This window comes from Helianthus annuus, chromosome 3 (genome assembly GCF_002127325.2).
Source record: "Helianthus annuus cultivar XRQ/B chromosome 3, HanXRQr2.0-SUNRISE, whole genome shotgun sequence".
Classification (NCBI taxonomy): Eukaryota; Viridiplantae; Streptophyta; class Magnoliopsida; order Asterales; family Asteraceae; genus Helianthus; species Helianthus annuus.
In genome coordinates, this window is record NC_035435.2 from 25,946,831 (window position 1) to 25,961,242 (window position 14,412).

At 42.4% G+C, this 14,412-nt stretch overlaps 1 long non-coding RNA gene across 3 annotated transcripts; it reads left to right on the forward strand.

Moving 5' to 3' along the window:
* Nucleotides 1-1,317: 1,317 nt before the first annotated feature.
* Nucleotides 1,318-4,039, forward strand: LOC110928815. 3 transcript variants are annotated; one of them, XR_002586702.1, is made up of 3 exons: nucleotides 1,318-2,915; nucleotides 3,447-3,560; nucleotides 3,732-4,039. It is a non-coding gene; the product is annotated as an uncharacterized LOC110928815 (long non-coding RNA). The 3 variants fall into 3 exon arrangements; XR_002586701.1 differs by having other exon boundaries at nucleotides 3,447-4,039; XR_004889279.1 differs by having other exon boundaries at nucleotides 3,456-4,039.
* The last annotated feature ends 10,373 nt before the right edge of the window (nucleotides 4,040-14,412 follow it).

The following is a 14,412-nucleotide window of genomic DNA, read 5'->3' on the forward strand; positions in this document are numbered from 1 at the left end:
CACGAGATGAGTCAGACGAAGCCACGTGTAGCCGAAATCAGTATCCCAACGCCGTAATCAGTATCCCAATCGAATCCCCTGCAAGATCGCCGCCGTGAAACTCAATCACCATCACTTCTGACCTGCAACTACCACCAAACACCAAACAATAATGCCTAATTTATTTGGGATTCGAATAGAATAAAACCTGTTGGAGTATGCTATATGTAAAATTGAATTACTTACAACAGCCATCGTCATGTCATTGCAACTTGTTTCGATCTCAGAACAACCAAATAATCTTTCAAAACGAGATTCGAATCAAGGGCAAATCATAAATTGAAATCATAGCATAAACATCTGACTTGGTTTCGAAAACTAAAACCTTCAGATGCCATAGGTTCAACTCCAACGCGAGATGAGTCAGACGAAGCCACGTGTAGCCGAAATCAGTATCCCAACGCCGTAATCAGTATCCCAATCGAATCCCTTGTAAGATCGCCGCCGTGAAGCGCCGTAGATCTCCGTCGCCGATTAAGCAAAATCTCCAATGAAACCCTAGATTGTGAATGACGATGGTGAACAGGGGCTAAAATAGAGGAGAGCGTGTTTTTTAATTAAATGTCATTTAATTACAAATTTGCCATGTGTTCACATTGGTTCTCGCGGTTCTCGCAATAAGGGGTGGTTCCTAACGGATCTTTGTCCTATATATATATATATATATATATATATATATATATATATATATATATATATATATATATATATATATATATATATATATATATATATATATATATATATATATATATATAGGGTAGGGATCCTAAGAGAAGTCCACCCTATTTGAGAAACTTGAGAAGCAATTTGAACCACACATTTTCCCTAAGCAAAAAATGCAAAAATAAGGTGAAAAAAATGCAATTTATTTTTTTTTTTGGAAAAATCGCAGTTTTTTCTTTAAGGATTAAATTTTTTATATATTTTTTTTAAAAATAATTTTTTTTTCGATTTATACACATGTGTATATTGTTAATCTTTTAACTATACATATATGTATATTGACAATTATACATATATGTATATACATGTTTAAAATTGAAAAAATATGTGTTATAAATCCTAAACCTTATACCATAAACACTAAAGATAAACGTTAATGCTAAACTCTAAACCCTAAAACTAAACCCTAATTCTAAACCTTATACTATAATTATTGATTACGAGGAAACAAGATTTATTACTTTATTAAATTTGAGTCCGACATGATGGGCCTAGTCATATAAACGTTATTGACTTATAAATAGCTCTGAAAGCCCATAAAACCAACCCAGTCCCTATAACGTAAATAAGCAACAAAAACAGAGATACTCGGAAAAGGAGGCTCCGGCGAGAGGGTCGGAAGGTTTCAAAAGGGTGGTTGCCTCCTCTCTTGCCACCACATCATCCGCTTTCGGATCATGTGGAGCCCATGACTTCGTTCCCCATTCAATCAACAACCCTTTAACACGAAGAAGAAAAATGCCAAAACAGTCCCATCTCTCACACACACCCACACTTTCTCTCTCTATATATATCTATCTATCTTTCTATACATCTGAATCTCTGTAGGCGATGAAGATCTTGTTCTGCATATAATTATATTTCCGAGCATAATAATGATAAGTTACCGGATGTTGTGTGAAAGTGGGCCCGTATCTTGGCGGGGCAACACGGGTTGTGATGCAGCCATGCCGGAGCCCCACCCACTTTATCCGGTTTCATATCTGCAGATCTGAGCCAAATAAACACTCGAAGTTTTATTTTCACTCAGACGAAATGAGGCTATTTCAGAGGAGATGGTTTTCAAGGGTGGTTGCCCTCCTCTTTCAAACTTCGATTTTGACTTTCTTTAAGTCAAACATCGTTCTTTGAAGCCTATGATTTTCTTTAAAAATCAACAACCCGTTTTCTTTTAACGGAACCTTCAGTCTGCTGTTGATGATGATCATATTGTTATTATTACTAGGGGGGGGGGGGGGGGTGGGTTGTTTGGGATTCCTTCTCAAAAACAACTTATTAACGCTATGTAAGTTATAAGTTCTTCCAAAATAAGCTAACCTAGTTATGTACCCAACAGACTATTGATTTAAGAGGCTATGATGATGAATTTCAATGCGTCTGAGTGGGATCGAGCAAAGATGAGATTATCCGCATCTTGGCAGGGCAATCCGGATGGTGATGTGGTTTCACATGGCAACCGGTAAGTATGCAGCCATGGCGGATTTATCCTCTCTGTTCGATTGTTTATGGATCTGAGCCTCAAATTGAATTATTCCGTTTTTTTGTACTTGTTCTGGACAAACTTTTGATCAAAAATAACTTGGTTTGACTGTTTTTTATGCTGTGTTTTCACTTGGGGTTTAGGAATTTTGGTAGTCTGATTTGGTATGGCATGTATTTTATTATATTATATTATATTATACTCTTATACAATTTGCAACATAAAACCGGTTCCAAGTGTTCAGTTGGTTATAATAACGGTTCACAAAACTATTCAACGTATTAGTCCACCGGTATTCAATGTATTAAATGTTTTTTTTAATGGATGCGGTGCTTAACCAAAATTAAGGGTCGCAACCCTTCGCCGGAATAAAGTCAATCTCAACGGTTGCGCCGTTTCTTTTTTTAAATCAGCGCTTCACCAAAATTAAGGGTCGCAACCCTTCAACGAAATATTAAGTATAAATTCCGGATGAACAAATGTAACTGATGGTTTGGTTCATTCAATGTTTGATGATTGCTGTGTTTCATGATTCTTGGTCTTATAGTTGATATCGGATATTCGGATGGTGAGGAATTCCTGATGATTTGACTAACTTAAATCATCATCATCGAACACCCTGCGATTTTCTGCAACTCTTCATCCTTCAATGGCCATATCAATTAAATGGGTATGCTTCTACAATTTCATCTCTAAAATCCATCCATGGTGATTTGCTGTTTGTTCATGGTGTTCAGTTTGTGGTGTTTCGTTATAGTGGTTCATTGGTTTGTAGTTACTTTAATAATTTTGTGTACAATACAAAATATATATATATATATATGTACACACACTCACTAATGACCAATTCCCCACTGGTGTGTTCGAAGTATTTATGTGGTATCATAAAATATACTAATGAACACTTTTGTTGGGTTCTTCAATCTTATCTATTCACTATATTATATTGTTCGAGGCATCATGTGGCGTCACAATTTGTTTTGTTGTTCGAACCATCATGTAATATCACAGATGTTTATTGTGTAGCTTTATAATCAAGAATAACTATATATGTTAAGAACATTTTTTTTTCCTATCAGAATGCTTCAAATTAATGCAGTACCACTATTGATTCAAAAAGAGAATTTCAATGTATTTGATATTGAGACGTCTAAGTTTTAAGGTTTGTTTCGCTTTTTTTATGATTATTATTTTATTTTAGTTCTTATAGATAAGAGAGAGATAGAGATAGAGAGAGAGAGAGAGAGAGAGAGAGAGAGAGCGAGAGGTGGAGAGGAAGGCGGCAACCGGCTTACAACAGTGGCACCCTCGTCGGGTTAGATTTCGCTTCCAATCAAGTATCTAATACCTCCGGGTTTTTGTTTTTGTTTTTCTTTCTTGCTATGGACCACCCAATCCGAATTATCTTAATTCCACGCCTTTGAGCTGTAATTATCTTAATTATAATTAGGCTAATTGATATGTCCGACTTGCTCATATGGAACAGAATCTACTGAACACGTCCTTCACAAAGGAAATCTGAAATTGTATTGGTATGGTCTGGGGGCAATGTCTCTTGATGCACGTTGATCAAGTGGTGTGTAAATTGTGTTGATTGTCTTCGGTGATTCTTCAGATGGATAATGTCTGTTTTGGTCTGTAGGTTGATGCAATTTGTTTGTTTCATTGGGTTGGGAGGTATTTTGTATTTTGTTTCTTGTGTTGTTCTTTTTTTGTATGCCTAGCTACCTTTATTTATATGTATTTGCAGCTGGTTTTTTTAAACTAGACTTCTAAATGATGTAAATACCGTCACAGAACTTGTTTAGGTGGTTAATTTACCAAGTCTTAACAATACGTACCTTATACAAATTTGTGTGGTGAAAAGTGGCTTGAGATTTGATAAACGTAATATTGAAAAGAGACATGAGTTTCCCATTGATATAAATACAAGCTTGGGGAATATTGTCACGCAGCTGACTTGTACTTTTCCATTGGTCTTGTCAAATTACGATTTTATCCTCAGTATAAAATTAGGATTTCATTCCAAGTTCAAAATAAAATTTTGGTTTTGCCTTCAGCTCAAAATTACAATTTTAACCTCAACTTAAAATATGATTTTGCCCCCATTTCAAAATTACGATTTTTCCCTTAGTTCAAGATTGCAATATTGCCATCGTTTTGTTTTTGGCAAAACTATTGACTCAATGTAGTTTTTATTCTTGTCAAACAGCTGCCTAGCACTCGTTCATTGGTTCTGACAAATTACTGTTTTGTCCCCAACTCTAATTACATGTTTGCCACCGTTTTAGTGTTTTTTTAGCAATACTATGGTAGTGTTTTAGTTTAGTTGGTTGCATCGGTGGTTTTTTTTTATTTTTTTTTTTTTTTTGAGATTTTGTTATAAGTAGCATGTAGAAGTAAGTGAAATACATGCGTCCATGTTATCAAAATAAGAAATGTTTGGTTTAGCGCCCTGCAACGCAGGCGGCACATAACATTAGTAAGGCTATAACTACAAAACGAATGTGGGGGAATAGTGCCATGCTGCTGCCTCGGTCCATGTATATTACGATTTTACCCCTAGTTCAAAAACATGAATTTGCTCATGTTTAAAGTTACGATTTTACCCCTGGTTAAAATTACAATATTGCCATCCCTTTAGCTTTTGGAAAATTACGATTTTACCCCAGCCCAAAATTACAATTTTGCCCTTAGTTAAAAATTACAATATTGCCATCCTTTCAGATTTTTTTTTTTAAATGAGTGGGGGGAATAGTGTCAAGCTGCTGCATGTTACTTTGCCATTGGCACGAGTATGTTACGATTTTACCCTAATTTAAAATCACGAATTTGCCCCGTGTTCAAAATTACGATTTTGTCCCTGGTTCAAAACTATAGTATTGCCATCGCTTTAACTTTTGGAAAATTACGAGTTTACCTCAGTCAAAAATTACAATTTTGCCATCGATTCAAAATTACACTATTGCCATGGCTTTAGTTTTTTTAGCAAAACTATAAAATTGTTTTGTTTTAATTGGTTAACTCGATTTATTTTTTCATGTCAATGAGCTGCTTAACACTCGCTCATTAGTCTTGAAAACCAATCAAGCATTTAACTCTTTGATATATATTTACAAATGTCACATTAATCTGTTAAATATATATTATATGTGGGTGGAGATACAATAGGAAGTTTATTTGGTTAGGAAGGATAGGAAGTGATCTTGACCATCCATTAAGTTAATCAAGGGCTAAGATTAAATCAGGGAAATTGAAAGGAAGAAAAGAGGTGCGTGAGTTTGTTCAAGGCATTCTAGTCAATCCAAGCCAATAGTTTCTCTCTCCTCCAATTCCCCCCCATTTTTTAAACGTTAATAACTCTTTCATACGACATTATTTTTTTATAAAAATTGCACAAAAAAAAACGAGCGTTTTTTTATCTTTAAAACGAGTATACTATTGCTATATTTTAAAAAAAAAAATTAAAATCCAGTTGCGTAAAACGCAATAGAAAACTACCAGTTACGTAAAACGCAATGAAAAAAAAACCTAAAAAATGACATTTTTCTAAAACGCAATGCACCAAAAACACAAAGAAATGACTTATTTGTAAAACGCAATGGCTAGAAAACACACAGAAATGTCTTATTTGTAAAACGCAATGGCCAGAAAACACATAAAAATGTGTTTTACCTAAAACGCAATGTACCAAAAACACAAAGAAATGACTTATTTGAAAACGCAATGGCCAGAATACACATAGAAATGTCTTATTTGTAAAACGCAATGGCCAGAAAACACATAAAAAAGTGTTTTACCTAAAACGTAATGTACCAAAAACACAAAGAAATGTCTTATATGTAAAACGCAATGGCCAGAAAACACTTAAAAATGACTCATTCTAAAACGCAATGGACTGAAAACACCTAAAAAATGTGTTTTACCTAAATGAGCCAATTTATGGAAAATCAACCCCAGCCAGGGGCTCTGCCCCTTGGACCCCGCCAGGGGCTGCCGCCCCTGGGACCCCGCTACCGGGGGCTGCCGCCCCCGGACCCCCGCAAAGATCATAAAACGCAATGACTAAATCAAAAACCCAGATCATGAAAATGAAATTAAAGAATCTCTTACATGGATCGAAGCCAATTGCTTCATCAATTGACAAAATTTGAATGATAGAAACACTTATCAACGCTCAAATCGAACAAATCGAGTGATTATCTCCAAAATCATCGGAAAAAACGAGATTTTTTTATGAAATTAAACTAGGTTTTCTTCAAAAAAAAGCTGAAGAACACGTTGATCGGGTTCTGAATCATTGATTGGTGATGAAAATCGCACTATAATGTAGTGATTATTGAGATAGAAAGTGAAGAAATAGTTAAAGATGGTGGGTTTTGAAAATGGTGGGTTTTTGAATTTACTGGGTTTTGAAAAAGGAAGAAGAAGGAGTTGGATTGACTAAAATACCCTTTCTCTTTATTTTAAAATTTGCCACATGTCATAATCCTATGACTTCCTATCCTTTCTAGCGAAAATTAACTTCCTATTTGATATTTTCCCTATATGTTTACATAATATCAATATACAAATAATTATTATCGATTACCAGGAAACAATATTTACTCATCAACTTACGAGAACTTTTATCACTTCTCTATTAAATTTGAGTCCGACATGATGGGCCTACCCATTAAACGTTTTTGACCTCTAAGACTATCCACTATCATAACCCAATCCAACCAAACTTTTTATTCAAAAACTAATTTCTCTTTCCTCCATATACACAACCCAACCCAATCTTACTTTTCACTCACATTCACAACCCAACCTACACCAATATTTTATTAAATAAATATAATTTATAATCATTGTTTATTACAAAAATTTATATTGATAACAACTTAAATAATAGAAAAGAAAAAATATATATTATAATATTTAGCAACCGTTTGCAACCTTTGGTTGTCCCACTGAAGGGGTATGGTCCCAGATCTCGCGTCAGCATCGACCGCGAGTGACCATTACCCTTATCAAAACCCCCACCAGCTAACAACCTACTTGTGCCCACGCGAGAACGCGTCGGCACAAGGGTTGAATCCAATTTATCTAGTAACGAAGGAGGACTTACATGGAACATGAGAACGGTAGAGTGATGCGACATAGCATCACATCTGGTGTATGAAAACGGAAGTATTCACAGCGATGCGGCCTCGCACCGCGTCCAGTGAACACTTCTATCAATACAAGAAAGCCTTACCTTAGGCATAGAAGAAGATAAACATAACGGTGCGGCTGGCACCGCACCATATGGGCATTTTCGTCATGACAAGGGATGCAGGCAAATAGTCTCCGCGGACGACGATGCGGCCAGCACCGCATCTCGCGTATTTCTTGGTCACAAGTAGGAGACGCGGTAACCTCAGACGTTACCGCATGCAGCGATGCGGCTTGCACCGCATCCTATGCACTCAACAAGTGGGACTGACACCACAGTGCAAGTGGCACCAATGGCAGTTACCTGTCAGAGCTACGTAAGCAATGGACTGACGTGGCATAACCTCCACAACCGACAAGCCTGACACACCTGCAAAGGTGCAGCACGTCGTCAGTCCATCCATCATCCTCCTCCTTCACTCCTCGGCTATAAATACCAACCCCAAACCAGGTTTGAGGTATCTCTTCACAACTCTCTCACTACTACTACTATCTTACTTTGCTTCCCAAGCAAACTACTGATTCTCACGCCGGAGAGTGGTAACAAGGAGCACCCCCCACCCCATCCTCCTTGTTACGAGTCACGGTTTGTTTCCTTGTGCAGGAGATCAACCACCGGTGATCCAGTCAGCGATCCTCGAGGGGAAGGGATTAACCCTTCTTGACGAGACCAGTGTGTTAACCCTGCCCGGTTAACCATTGTTTCATCATTGGCGCCCACCGCTACTCTTAGCATTTTCTCATCTATCATTTCCCTCTCTCAAGATCATGACTGATCACCAAAACAACACTGCGGATAACCCAAATCCCCCAATCCCATCTCCGGTAGGAGTCAATGCCTCGACCTCCCAACCCGGACACATCGGCACGTCCACACAAAGGGGTCCCTCCTTTACGTTTGGACATGACTTATCACAGTTCGCATCTGTGATCCCACCAGGCATGAACGTTCATACCTGGTACGAGCAGCAGGCAGCCCTGCTGACAGCAGCATACAACCGCGCTTGTACGGAAGCGAATGTACAAGCTGGGCCTACCCCAGCACCGCACACCCCTGCTGAGCGTATTTTACAATACGACGGCAGGATACATTCACGCCCGGCTTCAAGAAGTCGACGTGAAGACCGCGGGTTGTTTTACTGTTCGGTCCACACCCTCAACGAGGACGATTCCTCGTACGGGTCCCACACCAGAGGACCGGTGCATACCCGCCTTGGCCCCCATGGCGAAGACAGGAGGCGATCAACCTCCCGACGCGGCCCAGGCATGCAAAGCCGATTGGGCCCACTACCATACACCGAAGGGTATGGTCATACCGACCCTGACGACCATACCTACCGCGGGGATTCACATGACACCAGCAGCAGACCGGGAGGACGCAACTATGTTCCTCCCAGTCACCCCCGCAACACATACCTCAGGGCGGTTAAGCGCCCTGCGAATGAACCATACAGGCCAAAGGCAGCGGCCGAAAATTCCAAGTTCGGCACGCGGATCGTCAACGCCCATGTCACCACGACAAAGTTCCCATTCAACGTTGGGAAATACAGTGGTTCGACCGACCCGGACGACCACATGAACATCTTCATGGGCGCGGGAATCAACAGCCAGTGGGATGAACCCACTTGGTGTAATTTTTTCCCCCAGACCCTTACGGGCCAGGCCAGGGCATGGTTCGATTCTTTGCCAGTGGGATCACTGGATTCATTCGAGGACTTGCGTACCAAGTTCCTCGCCCATTTTAGCCACCAGCGACGCCACGAACGTGATTCGTTGGACGTAATGAACATCTGGCGAAGGGACGACGAATCCCTCGAGGCATTCGTCGTCCGTTACAATAAAGAGTGCCTGTAGATAGGTGACGTGGCAGACCAGATGGCACGAAACCACTTCATCCGGGCCGTCAAAGACAGAGAGATGATCATGACTATCTCTGGCAAGAAGGGCTTGCCCAAAAAATGGGAGGATGTCATGACCGCGGTCAAGACATACGCCCAGACACAGCGGTCACTCGAACCGCACGTGGCAAAGGTAAAGCCCCAAGCCGAAACGTCCCACCAAGGGTCAAAGCGTAACAATAAACGCAACCGGGACGTTGGAAATCGTGATATTTCCAAACCGTATTTCCCGCGAACCAACACGTTCGACCCAAGGAACTATAACCCCGCCCGAGACAGTCGGGAATCAAAAAAAGATTCTCGGGACCGCAACTGGACCGAGATCACCATGTCGCCAAGTGAGGTCCTCCTTGCGGACCCACAGTTCTTGCGACCGGCCCAACCAATGAAGTCCAAGAAAAATCAGGACCTCACACTCTACTGTGAGTACCACAAGGACTCGGGCCACACCACCAACAACTGCATCAGTCTCCGGCTGGAGATTGAGCGGGCCTTAAAGGAGGGGAAACTGCAACACCTTTTGCCAGGTGGGCAAAAACCCACCAAGCGCATCACCCCTCATGGCGAAGGTACCTCCTTCGGGAAGAGAACCATGAACGTGGCTTCCACCCACATGATCCAGGAGGCAAAGGTAGGCCGCGCAAAGCGGCGAGAAGGCCGGACAATGAATGGAAAGACGAGCAAGTCATCTTTCCAAAAGTCCGAGGCGGACCGCGCGATAGGCGCGCCGTCGTTATTTCAGGCCAACTGGCACACTACTGCACCGAGCGTCTATTCATTGACCCGGGCAGTACTTCTGATATAATCTACGAACAATGCTTCAACCAGTTCGACCAGGAGGACAAAGATCGGTTGCAAGCAGTAGATTACCCATTGGCTGGGTTCGCAGGGAAACTGTCTTTCCCCTGGGCCAAATTACTTTTTCTGTGCGTCTTTCCAGCGGAAATCGCACAAGGACAGAAGAGGTAAACTTCATGGTTTTACCTCACACCTCCAGATATGACGTACTCCTCGAAAGAGAATCCCAAGGGGATTTCAATATGATTACGTCCGTCCCCCACTCTGCGGTTGGTTTCCCAACCGAATCGGGGGTCGCGATAATCTATGCCTGCAGGGACGTCATGATGTCGGACGAAGTACGTCCGACCAAGATTGCAAGGCCCACTCCCAACAACCAACCAGAAAAATGGGTTCTCAACGCGAGATACCCAGAACAAAAGGTCACATTGGGTCACGCCTTATCCCCGACCACCAAAGCGCACCTGAAGCAGCTTCTCTTCAGGAACCAAGACATCTTCGCGTGGACACCCGCGGACATGACCGGGGTCCCACGTGATATCGCGCAACATCACTTGAGTACCTTGCCAGGTATTAAGCCAGTGATCCAAGGCCAACGCCACCTTGGGTCCGCTAAAAATCAGGCGATGCAAGAGCAGATCGAAGAACTGCTCTCCGCAGGCATCCTGCGGGAAGTTAAATACCAGAATTGGTTATCCAACCCAGTCATGGTAGAAAAACCGTCCGGGGGCTGGCGCATGTGCGTCGATTACAAAGATCTTAACAAAGCCTGCCCCAAGGATTGTTACGCGCTTCCAGAAATCGACGAAAAAGTCGATAATCTCGCACCATTCAGGTGGAAGTGTTTCCTCGATTGCTACAAAGGGTACCATCAAGTACAAATGGCAATCGAGGATGAAGACAAAACGGCATTCCGGACTCCCACCGGAAATTACTGTTATACAAAGATGCCGTTTGTGTTGCGCAACGCGGGCTCAACCTATCAAAAGTTGATGAACGACACTTTCCGCGGGCAAATAAGCAAAAGTGTCGAAATCTACATGGACGACCTGGTCGTCATGAGCATGGAAGAGGATACCATGCTCACGGATATTGAAAGAACATTCCAAACTCTGCGAAGCGTTAACATAAAGCTCAATCCAGGGAAATGCTCGTTTGGAATGGAAGAAGGCAAATTCCTGGGGTTCATCGTGACTAAAGATGGATTCAAGGTAAACCCGGAGAAAGTCCAGGCGATCGAGTGCATGCCATCGCCTTCATCGATGAAAGATATGCAACGGCTAGCCGGCAGGCTAGCGGCACTCAATAGATTCTTAGCCAACCATGCAGCTAAGTCTTATCCGTTCATCAAGACCTTGCGGAGCTGTTCAAAGAAAGAACAATTCCAGTGGACCGCAGAGGCTGAACAGGCCTTCCGGGAAATGAAGGAGTGTTTGATACAACTCCCAACTCTAACCGCACCACGCAAGGATGAGCCACTCATATTATACCTATCCGCCGCGGATAACGCGGTGGGTGCGGTATTGATAGTGGAGCGAAAGGGGGTTCAAACACCCATCTATTACATCAGCAAGATGCTCAACGACCCAGAGACGAGATACTCAATAATGGAAAAATTGGTGCTAGCATTAGTGCACGCTTCAAGACGGTTACGACGCTACTTCGTAAACCACGTCATCACAGTGCTAACCAATTACAGGATCGGCCCGATCCTATCCAAACCCGACATCTCTGGGAGATTAGCAAAATGGGCAATCGAGCTGGGCGCGCACACGATACACTATAAACCGCGCCCCGCGATTAAAGGCCAGATCTTAGCTGATTTCACCGCCGAAGTACCGGTGAATCGCATCCAAGAATGCGAAGAAGCACAAACTCCTGCACCAACGCCATCCTCCTCAGAAACATGGGCACTATTCACCGATGGTGCCTCCAACGAGGAAGGTGCGGGTGCAGGTCTGCGACTCGTCAGCCCTGACGGCCAAGAGCTTACATATGCAATCCGCCTCGATTTCAAAAGCACAAACAACGAGGCAGAATATGAGGCCCTGTTAGCGGGACTACGTTTAGCAGTCAAACTCGGCGTGCAACACTTGGAAGCGCACGTCGATTCTTTGTTGGTTGCGGGACAAATACGCGGTGACTATGCCGCAAAAGGGGACATCATGATCCTCTACCTTGAACAAGCCCTACAACTAACATCCCAATTCGCTTCGTTTAATATCCGACATATTAATCGAAGCGAAAACAAGTCCGCATATGCACTATTAAAACTTGCATCTACCAGCTTCCAACACTTGGCAAAGGAGATACGCATCGAAATTCTGCAAAATCCTTCGGTACCCTTGCGCCAAGTCAACGTCATTCAATACGGTTCAACATCATGGATGACACCTATTATCGCATATCTGCAATCAGGCGTGACCCCGAAAGCAAATCAGAGGCACGCAAGCTACAATACAAAGCGTGCCATTATCAAATGGGAGACGGTATCTTATACCGCAAATCATACCTAGGGCCACTACTACGATGCGTCAACCCCCAGGATGCCACATACCTCATCCGAAAGATACACGAGGGCATATGTGGCATACATGCTGGACCACGCATGGTAGTGGCCAAAATCATGAATGCCGGGTATTACTGGCCCGGTATGCACCTGGACGCCGTCAAAGAGTTGCGCAAATGCATCGACTGTCAACGTCATGCTCCAAAAACTTTGCGGCTAAAGAACAACTTAGTCCCCGTCACAACCGCATGGCCCTTTCAGAAATGGGCAATTGACGTTGTGGGACCCTTCCCTAACGCTCCGGGTGCGGTTAAATTTATCATAGTAGCGGTTGATTACTTCACAAAATGGGTAGAAGCAAAACCGCTCGCCTCAACCACCGCTATGATAACAAGAAAGTTCATTTGGGAACACATCATCTGCCGTTTTGGTTTACCAATGTGCATTGTCACCGATAACGGCACCAACTTCGCTGCCGACGAATTTCAAAAATGGCTAGAAGAACTACATATTGAGCACATATTCTCATCAGTCGCACACCCGCAAGGGAACGGCCAAGTTGAGAGTATCAATAAAAGCCTAGTCGAAAGGATCAAGGCACGGTTGGGAACGGCCAGGCGTGGCTGGGTCGATGAACTCCCAAGTATCTTATAGGCTCACCGTACTAGCCCAAAAACAAGCAACGGGGAAACACCCTTCAGCCTAGTCTACGGTTCAGAAGCGGTGATCCCCGCAGAAGTAGGTCTCCCCTCTCCTAGAATGTTGGCTATTGAAAAACTAGACAATAACACGGAACGCAGGATCGATTTGGACCTCTTGGAAGAAAGGCGCGAAAACGCTGCCATCAACGAGGCCAAATACAAATCCAAACTTGAAAAGTACTACAACACGCGCGTCCGCGTTTGTACTTTCAACCCAGGAGACTACGTCCTACGCGACAATGAGGCATCTAATGCCGAGCGCCCAGGCAAACTTGCCCCCAAGTGGGAAGGACCCTACCTCATCAAAGAGGTCTTAGGGAAAGGCGCGTACAAATTACAAACGCTAGAAGGCGAACCTATCGCACGAACATGGAATGCACAACAGCTTCGACGCTGTTATATGTAAGCCATGTTCTTACATTTCTCTATGTAACCTATCGGGCCGCAGGCCATTTGCAAATAAATAAATAAGCAATTTTATACATTATTGTTTGTTACTACTATTACAAATGCGTGTTCCACTTTGCGGTATCCCAAAAACAGATTGGCAAAATCTTCATTCGCGATACCCATACAAAGTGGTGACCACACACAAATATTGTAATAGGCCAGCAGAAGGCAAAAAGACTTGCATATTTATCCGGCCGGATAAACAAGTTTTTGTTAACACTTAACACAATTCCTGAGCCCAAAAAGGCAAACAATGGAATTGACGCGTACTCATACGACAAAGGTATGGAGTATACTTGACCCCATTCACAAATGGGTAGAGTTCCGGATATATACGCTCTTACAAAGCTTACACAATTCTAAAACCCTAACGAGGTAAACAACAGAATTGACGCGTACTCATACGACAAAAGTATGGAGTATACTTGACCCCATTCACAAATGGGTAAAGTTCCGTATACATACGTTCAGACATGCAAGAATTAAAAACACTTGTACAAACTGAACAAAAAACTTTATATTCAAACAATTCAAGCACCCACGTGATGCTTAAATAGATTTACATAAAGTTCCTATTCTATACAAGAGGAAAACAAAAAGGAGGCACACTAG